This window comes from Bombus terrestris, chromosome 1, assembly GCF_910591885.1.
Source record: "Bombus terrestris chromosome 1, iyBomTerr1.2, whole genome shotgun sequence".
Classification (NCBI taxonomy): domain Eukaryota; kingdom Metazoa; phylum Arthropoda; class Insecta; order Hymenoptera; family Apidae; genus Bombus; species Bombus terrestris.
Genome location: NC_063269.1, coordinates 602293 through 612851, shown reverse-complemented (window position 1 = coordinate 612851; position 10559 = coordinate 602293). Strand labels below are relative to the sequence as shown.

Here is a 10559-nt window from a genome sequence, read left to right as displayed (position 1 = left end):
TACGTGGTGGGAGAAAGAGACGTAAACGCGCATGCGTGTTTAACAGATTTACAGTGTCGGCACAAGTGCGTCGCGTTGTGCGGTGCCCTCGTGTGTTTATCGTGCTCGTAAAAACGTGATTCAAATTTAGATGACAAATTACAAAGAAGGACGCGTTCTTTTGTTCCGAGCTTCCTGCGGTGAGTTACCTCTTTTTTCTTAACCATCGAATGACGATTCGGTTCGAGGGACTAGGATGTATCGCGTGGACGCGAAAAAGAAATTTTTTTACTGTATACGCTGAAGTTGTATCGGTACGGCCTTGTTTTCTCCTGTATAACCTATATCGGTTGTAAATTTCAGTTGTACATTTCAAGATACGAATATGGGTTTTCTATGGTTTCAGTTACGTTACTGATTCAGCATTTCGTTATTTAGCTCTTATACGCCTTACAGTATATCCTTCGTTTACGCTTAATTTGCATGATGATGCAATATGCGAGAAAGTTACAAAACATTGTACAATAACGATGAAAGAAAATATCGAGAAAAGTTTGTTCCTTTGGAGGATGAGATAAAAGGGCCTCGACAGCTAGAGCTGCGCTACTGGCCACATCAGTGCGTACGTGGGCATCCTAAACCGCGACACGCGGTCATACACGTAAACTTTTTGTACGTTTACAACAGACTATCCATGACACTAATTGCTTCTACGTTAGCTTTTGCGCTACTACCGCATTACGAGTTGCGTCGATCGAAATTCGTTATTGAAATTTTCCATTTTCCGATACAGAATTATGTTTCATCTTGAAAAGAAAAGTAAAGGATATACATACTTATTATGTAAAAGTTTTTAAGGGTAACAAGTGGGTGGTACGACTTGTTCTTCTAAATTCCAAATCGAATTCTCTTTTAATCGGTGAAAAGTAGTCAGCGAAGGAGTAGTAGACACATTGGAGGTATTCGTTTCGCATAAACGACGTGCCCTTGACCTACCTTAACGTTCCTTAGCAACGGCTGGAGGCACGCTTAAACAATCGGTGGCAACTAAGGGCACGTAACCTCACCCACGTATACTTCGCCATGACGATGACCGTGAGAAATCGTATCATCGTTGCACGTACTTTTTACCACATAGAGATACAAATACGCTGTTCTCAGATCATTTCTTGAAATACATTTAGCTTCGCAGTTTTCTTCTCTTATAGATGCGAAGAAAAAAATACTAAATACGAAGATAACCTATTTGCTAATTGATAACAACGTTATTTAACAATCAGTATTTTCATATTTTGAGATAAGAAATCTCATTATTTCCGAGTTAATTTTATTTTTACTCGATTAGTGCTAAATTTAATAAATGGAAGATCCACTTTTTTTAGTCGATTTTACGTTAGTTTAAAAAAAATGTAATTTCTTCTCTCGTATTCGATCGAAAACTATCACAGAAGCGGCATCGAAAATTACCTATGAAACTTCTCACCTTGAAGATCGAATATGTATGCGATCCTACATACATATGTATATTCTTCTTTTTTATCTTTTTTTTTTTATTACCTTACAAGCAATTAAATCCATTTCGAAATAATACGTACTATACGTAATAACGGTAGAGTAAGCTTGCCAAAAAATAAAATCGGGACGAATTAAACGTCTTCTTTCGATCGTAAAGACTTTTAATTTAGACCAGTATTAAGGATATCGATAATAATATCCCGATTGTCTCGCCGAGGAAAAAGCTAAATACATTCTGCTGCGTTATAACATACCGAAAAACGTTTATTGTAAAAGGTATATTTATGCAGGTAAATATACACGCTGGTCTGACGAGATACGGCGGATTGCGTGGTGGATCACGGCCGGAGCCGGAGCAGGCCTTCGAATTTCCAAACGAGCTCAGGCCCCAGACCGGATATTGGCCAACATAATGCTTTTTTTTAACGCACTCGATTCTGCCACTTACGTGGGTGCCGGTTGCTTCGTTTCGCGGCTCGATGATTCAAGCCGATCCATGTATGTCAACGAAAAACACGGCGGCTCGCCGCGTTCCGGAAACGATACATCTCGATAATATACGTCAACCGTCCGATAACGTAGTTACGTAGATGCGTCTTACAAAATTTTATTTTTAATATCGTTTGTCATAAATCGAAGTTGTCCAAGCGCTCGTACGTACGAAACTCGAGAATCGTTCGATTCTTCTTTCTTGATAGTCCGATCAATAATCAACGTACCGGATTTTCGAGCATTCACGATCACGTCCGTACTTCGCACCTATGCTTGTTTCACCCGTGTCTCAAAGCGAACTGCAGAAGATGACTAGAAAGAAATCTCAAATGGATAAGTTTCTGAGAGTTCTATCCCGACAGTGAGCTTTTGGCGAGCTATCTTTTTCCTACCTATCCGACGGTAGAAATCCCGCGACATTCTTTTTAAATATCCCGCGATTTAAAAGTAACGACGCGTAGTCGGAAGGTTCGTGTCTACCAACATCGGTCGTCTAAACCGAGATGTTTTCATCATGTTCGATCGTATTACGTACGTTTATTCTCGCTACCGAACCGAAATCGCTTCAAGCTGAATAATGTTTTGAATTCAAACGTATCTAATCCGGATAAAGATTAAGAGCAATCACGATATATAAATATATATATAGATGTATATATATAATATATGTATATATTACGAAAATGTTCTTCTCCGTTCGGCCATTGACTAGTTTCGCATTCTTACTTTATTTGTCGGTTTGTCATGTTTTCATCCCACACATTAATTTAATGGCTGTTAACGATCCATGAATATACAAGCGGAGCTTAGCTTTGCCAATTGAAATGTTAATCGTAGTTGATTCCTGTTTCTAGAATTTAAATTGCGATTTCGATCCTTTCGATTCTCGCGCGATATTTCACCAGCTATCTGCGTAGAAATTTTATCTTCGTATACGGTCCGAAATGTCTTCAAGGCTGAAGTATATTTATTACGAACAGAATTTTGATAGCGTTGCTCGGAACCGCCGCGCCGTTCATCTTCCAGGCCTTATTTTAGACGATAAAAAGCGTTTTGGATGGTTTTACCAGTCGCTTGGGCCTGACGAGATTTTCATCGTTACGTCTAGTGTTTTTCATCGATTCTCCGACATATTTTCGCATACGTACGTCTTTCTGTTTCCGTTTCGTCTGTTTTCGTTATCTTTCCGCCAGAGATTTCGCTTCACGGCACGTTATTTCGTTTCTTAGATAAAAACAGGCGAAACAACTTACTATTTCGATCATTCCGTAAAAAGCTAACGATTTACTCTAGGAAGAACGATACCCCGCTCGAGGAATCGATAACTCGGGCTCTGATAAATCAGATACGACGTTTAGAATCGTATCTATCGTAGAACGAAAGTTGCGTAAATAAAACGGATATTAATGAATTCGGAAAGTCATCGACCAACCGTGATCGCGAAAAGTTATCGTTGATTCGAACGAGTGCACTCGACGCGCGACCTTCGTCGAATCTCTTTTTTCCCCTTCTTTCCGATACACGTACGTACGTATCGACCTCGTGAAAATATCCAAAAAAAAAACGCAATTATAATTATAATAATAATGTAATAAAAGTCGTTGATAAAAATATTCTCGCAAATGGCAAGATTCGTCACGAGTTACGTACAGAACGAGAAAAGTCGTTGAACTATTTGTGTCAAAGTTCTTGTCGAAATTCGATCGATTAATTATCTACAACGTCATCTACAAATTACCTGTTTCTGTTTATCCGGTCTACAATTCAGAAATTGAACTGATCGAAGATTTTACGCTCGCAGCGTTATAATATTCTACGATATACCGTACGTATCCGTAACTTGTAATTTTCTCGTTAAACGTAATTATATCTCGCGAGAAATAGATAAATAGCCGCGTACTTTTGTTTACATGGTCTCCAAGCCAGAAACGTAGATCGTCGCAAACTCGATCCGTTTCGGCGTAAACCAACGATACTTTACCACAGTAACCGCGATTCTTCGAACAAATTAATATTCGAAGTCGAGCGGATGATTTGGTGGATCGTTGGATCGATCGACGAGTCGATCGAAACGGGATATATATCTCTGAGAGATACGTTTTCGAATTACGCGCCATATACCACTGAAAAGTTTTCTCTCGAAACTAAGAATCGTTTCCGACCGTGTTATAAATCCGCGGCAACGGGAAAATCTAACACGGTTGCCGAGTATCTATACAATTTTCGAAGGCGAACCGATAAACGATCGTCCGGTAGATAGGCGGAATATCGGTGGAGAATACGTGACATGTCGCAGCTTGTCGATTAGCTTAGCCATGGCTCATTGCGAGGCGTGTACACCGTGCACGTACCAAAAAGATTTGCTTGACCGTGATTCAATTATACCCAGGAACTTACTCATCGAAAGGTATGCAATGCTGATTCGTTCTTCGAAGACAATGACACGATGACGAAAATATCGTTGTCTCGATGATTCAAAAATTCGTCGAGTTTCGTAAATATTTGAAAGATTCGTTCAACAAATTTCCTGTGTCACGAAGACCCGTTTTGGAAAAGTACGACTAGCTGTATTTTCGTGGTACGTATCTACGCGGTATCGCGTCAGATCTATTACCGATTATTACAGGTAGATAAAGCGAGTTAGATCGTTGGTCGTTAGATCGTCGATGAACCAAGATTTCGCGGCGTTCGAATCTTTGATCGATCAACTGGAATGACCGAAGAACGTGACAAATCTTTATCAGTGGTTAGGTTGATGCAAAACTAGACTCTCGTTGCACGCTGTTGAGAGATATTTTACGAGAAATTGCGTAAGATTCGACGACATCGTTCGTAGTGCTTTTGTTTTTAATCGGTGGAGTTTAGACAGCGATGAAGATAAAACGAGAGTGAGAGAGAGAGGGAGAGAGAGAGAGAGAGAGAGAGAGAGAGAGAGTAAGTAACGAAACAAAGAAAAATAAGTACTGTCCTTTCTCGAAAGAATATAATTGATTACGATTTTTTTTTTTTTTTTTTTTACTTTATCCTGTATAACTTTTATGACGAATAGTTTGCTTTGATAACAGCATAATGACGAGACGAACGAATTTACAAACTTTACGGTATACCAAAAGTAGGATTAATCTAAGATAAATTTGAACGTTATATAGCAAAGTTCTTCGATCTGATTTTTCGATTTTTATAAAAATTGTATACTGCCAACTTTATACGTAATAATAGAGAGTTTCTTAAGTACGCTCGTTTCTATTATACATGTATATTCATTATCTACACATGTATGTATTTATAATGTAAATTGGAATAAAAAATCGATTCGTATACCTTTTTCACTTTACAAAATATTGTATCAACTGTATAGAAAGTCGTTCCAGTAATCCTGGATGTACGGAAAAATATCGGGATGTTTGCCAACTCTTTGTCATTTAAAAATAAAACGATGTATCGTTCTGTTTTAAAGAATATTATCGTACTTTATTGAATTTTTTCACAAAACATCTCTCGAAAGAGATAACGAAATAAAGATTATTACAAAAAAAAAAAAAAAAAAGAAGAAAAGAAGAAAAAGGCGTGAAACATTCAAATCATACTTTTTACGTACCGATTTTCAATATTCGATATCGTGCGGAAGAAACTGTAACGAAACGACACGCGTAACGTTACGACAGAAGCTTTATAGCGTTCTATCCTAATTTCATACAGAGACCGTCGAAAACATAAATAGCAAAGAAATTATACTTAACACGGTACGATGAATTTTCGCGCAACGTACATTTCTCTTTTCTCGATGCTAACATATATCACGATGATAAATTATAAACGGAATTGCGCGTAATCCCATTTAGAAAATCAAGCGTGGAAATTTTTGCGTGGGGAAAAAAATGATCGAAAATGGATTCGATATTTCGTACGATTCGCATCTTTGCCTCTCGATCGGTCATTTCAAAGATAACGAATTTCGTGATCATCGTCGTTTCGCAAATTTTTGCAATTTCTTTCGCAATGGCTCGTACGAACGGTCGATCGGACTGCAGACAGCAGTCGCGCGGGCATTCTCATGGTAAACGAGCCGGACGTACGATTATGTTCACGGTCGAAACTATTTTTGCGGATGCCTCACGAGACGGGCCGATGCGATGGAGAGGAAAAAGTAATGACGTAGGCGATCGTTGTAAAAATTGTTACTTCCGACGACTACAAGCCGACGCGCTTTTGTCGCTGAACTTTTATAAATAACGCGTGGCTGATCGAATATAACGTTTCGATCGAAAAGGGACGAACCGGGGACTCGGTGCTGATGAAAAATCGTCGATTAATTCGTAAGAAGAAAAGAATAAATCGATAAATCGACATAAATGCATCTTGTGTTAAAACGTTTGCTTCTATGTAAATTTTGTAAATTTTATTGGAAGTTTTCACGTTGCTGATACGACGTGATGAATTTTTCGAAATATTCGTATTATTAGCTCGAATGCAATTTATCGTTATCTCGCGTTCATTTTATTCGACGAGTGGTTATCGCTCGATTCGTAAAATGCCGAAAACTATGGCAAAAGAAGAAGAGAGATACGTAAAAAAGAAAAAAAGAAATGCGAATCGAACGTTTATGAAAGAAAAGCGCGCGAGAGAGCCCGATCGTTTCAAAAAGAAGAAAGAGATCGTTAGAATGCGATCGATCGACGAAAAATCCGTCAAACACGACGCTCCGATAAAATAATCTGACGCAAGGCACGAATCGTCTTTCTTCTTTCTTCTATCGCTCGTTAGTAACAAAAATAAGCAGGCAGATAAATTCTACGACAAAAATTACATTTTCGATCTTATCGTTATCCAATAACGCGATCGTTTAAATCGATGGCGAAAAGAAAGGAATAAATAAAATAAAAGAGAATAGGATTCGCGAGTCTCGACTCAGAGGTAACGACTTGGAACTTTGCGGCAAATTCTCTCCATATTTTTCCTTCTCATTGCTATGTATGAAATCTGCAAGAAAATACGCGAATAATTTCACGTTTTAAAAACTCTAAACTAGATTTCCACGGTATATCCGACGTTCCGATAAAGATTCATCGATCGGTTGGATAAGTAAGAGGAACGATGCTATCGACTAGGACTCGTTCGTCTAGAAATTGTTTAAACATCCAATCCTTCGATTCTTCGTTATATCGCTTTATTTTCCACTTTTTCTTAATTTTACGAACAAGACGTTCGAGACAACGCGTATTTTGTGCTATCGCTGGAAAATTATGCACGAACGTGAACCTGCAAAGAACAAAGACGCAGAACGATATTATAATTATCTTCGTGCCTGTTTCTGACCTTCGATTACAAATTTTTACCGATGACGCGCGTAAAAGCGGACAATAACGATTACGGTTACGAAAGAAGTTAGGTTAAAGCTTAACCAAGAGCGAGACGACATTCGCATAGGAAACGTTTAGATCGGCAAATTTATAATCAATAATTTTTTACATCGCTAGCAATTAAGCGATTTCTAACGTCGTCGTATGACCGATACTCGAGTCGACGACTGCGATACGTTTGACAATAATACTCAACTTGTTATTTTCGACGTTGGTTGGCATTGCTGTTTAACGTGTACGGTATCAAACATCCCGTCTCATCGAAGAATACACTGGTGATTTTTTCGTTTGCAAAGCCGTCGTCGTGGCGGCCATAAATCGCGAGCTGCGAATTATCGCGAACAAAGGAGAGGAGGTTTGCAACGGCTGCACGAAATTGTGTAACGAGCCGAGTACAACTTTACCACGCAATATCAAAGGTCTGTTACTACGCACCTTGTCGCTACGTGCGATATAGCATGCGTCCAGGCAGCGACTGTTTAATCTTTCGTTTGGTCGCGGTATCGCGTCGCTTCTTCGACGCACTAAAATTCACACCTGTCGGGCAAATTAGTATACCGGCGTTTCTGTCGTCGATTCAGTCTCGAACGCGGTGATATCGGTTATCCGTCGCCGAACCATTCGAAAAACTGCCATCGATAAATATACGCGAATGCGACATATGGTGAAAACGTACGAGAGTTCGTACACTTTTATGGGTATGTCGAACGTGGAGCATTACGACCCGTAGATCGATCAAATTGCTCGGCGATCTATTATAAAATTTTCTTTCTTTCTTTCGATCAACGAAGGAAATAACACGCGCCGATATACGCGATTAGCGCGCGTACAACTCTGTTCGTAGGTCGAACTCGACCTATTCGAACGAAACTTTAGTTGGTGCGCGATTCCACGTTGACGGACATTTGTAAAAAAGAGCCGTGGAAAATTGGCCAGAAGACACGTACGGGAAAATCCTTTTAAATTTCATTCGAAATTCTCTTTCGTCGTTGTAACGTACGATCGTGCAATAGTTTCTATACGTTTCGTCAAATATCGATTCGTTCTAATTACGTAACAGCGACTTTGCGTAACGTACTTGGTCGCTTTTCGCCAAGTTGTCAAATTTTCCAAGCAAACTTCTATAATTTTATTTCGACTTTATCTCTGCTACCGAACTACGCACATAGTAAACGATTACTGCGAATCCTTCTTTAAGTATCGCCCGTCTTGTCGATCGCACGATATCGACTCGTGCCAATCGTAATACCTATATCTCGTTGGTCGCCACTGCATCGCTAAATTTTACAGATAATTAGTATCTGCAATTTCCAGTCAGCGTTTTAGTCGTCGGTATCTAGCCATCTTTTTTCTAACGTTAAGCGCCAATTAATACGCAGACTTTGCTATTTTACGATCAGCTTACGCGAATTTCCTTCGCCAAAGTTCTTAGATATGAATAATTTTATTTTATCTTTGCTTTGTTTTCTATTTGTTTGCAACGTATACGTTCCTATAATATTCAAAGATCGATTCGATCGTCGTAACGCGCGTAACACCGATTTCTATTAATTACCGTTTCCTAAGCTGCCGCCAATTTCGCTCGATCTTGTCGCTGTTTTCTATATTTTTACGTTCAACGTAAAAGACGCTGGAAGACTTCTTTTTTTTAATATCGATTCGCGCCAATTGCGCGAGACGCGGCGCATCGCCCCCACCGTGCGAGTCGCCGAGTTTGCTTTTCGTAAGAGGGAACAACTATCGTGGTGCAACGTCTCGTTTAATCAATTCGGATTGCATCCGATTACAAAAACTGGCTTTTAGATATCCGATTCCACTGAATCGTATCGTTCTCGTTTTTCGCAACTCGGAGCGCAACATTCTGTATAAGCGGGTATCGAGTGAACGTAAATAACAAAATAACCATAAATACTAGTCTCGATCATCCGTAAAAATCTCCATCTTTCGCGATATTACAACGGTTATTGCGATCATCTTTGTCGACGTCGCGATACCATTACAATTCTACGCGAAAGTACCGCCAATTTATACATAGATAAATAGGTACGTAGGAAATTATCAGCGATACTTGATAGGCTGGTAGCGGTGATTTATAACACCGATCCCGACAGCTGCCATTTCTCTTTTCCTCGATGTTTATTTGCTTTGTAATTTATTACCTATTTATTACTTGTACCAACCTGGAGTTTTACGCCGAAAGGTATTGCGCGTCGTATCATATTAGGCAGCTAATATAAAAATATCAAATATCATCGCATCTGATTTCCGTTTTCTTCCATTTTCTCGCTTTCGCGTTTTATCCGACCAAATAAATCTCGAGTACGCGATATTGCGTCGACCAACTAATCCGATACTCGACAAATATAAGGAACGCTAAAAGAGAAAAAACAGCCGAGAACGAAATACTTTTGGCGAGTATTAAAAATTGCATCGAAGACAGGTATATTTCTGCGAACAAAGATAGAAAGATTTTAGGTATTGCGACACAACGATTTACGAAAGACGCTTGTTCCTCGTTGGACGCGTACTATTCCCGAAGAAAACGCGTTCGCGCGGTGATTCGAATATGCCTTTTCTAGTCCGCGATTGCATCACGCTTTATATCGCGTTTGTGTAACTTGGGACATATTTCGTTCGACGATGATCGTTAGACGTCGGAATATAAATCGAGATTATAACGACGATTGGGAAACTGTAATCGGACACGAAGAATCGTTATGCCGGGAAAACCGTTTGATCGATGGAACGTGGTCGCAACGTCGGTATTGCCAACGACTGCCTCGTATTATGCGCGTTACGCTTATAAGATGCTAATCGAACTCTACGTTTGCCACCTATTTTCGTAACGATAGTCGACGTATCATCGGCCGAACAAGCTCGTTATACGCGTCACTGAATTTATCTTAAAACGAATATCGAAAACTTATATCGAATTCCATCGTATTTCGAACCTTCGAAATTGCCCACTCGCTCGAATCTTATCCGCTGTCTATGAACGGAAGCGAAGCAAGTAGTTGGGAGAATCGAAATATCCGAATAGAAAATAAATACATAGGCTCGAATAACGAGCGTTAAACCAAGTTTTGCCGGGACGACCGATAAGGCGCGTGATATCGCCGGAAACGAAACCTCGTAGCACGGCCAGGGATTTCCTGTGTACGTTCTTTCTCCTGACGCGCGGACGAACCTCCATCGAGGGCAGATAACAGTCAT

The 10559-nt window shown here is 39.7% G+C and overlaps 1 protein-coding gene across 1 annotated transcript in view; it reads left to right on the top strand.

Annotated features, from left to right (window-relative positions):
- Positions 1–48: 48 nt before the first annotated feature.
- The window catches only part of LOC100648076 (probable RNA methyltransferase CG11342), a 40639-nt gene continuing 30128 nt past the window's right edge, over positions 49–10559 (top strand). Inside the window, exon 1 of the mRNA XM_048406492.1 lies at positions 49–179. The gene's annotated coding sequence lies outside the window, so the exon portion shown is untranslated. The remainder of the gene's footprint in view (positions 180–10559) is intronic.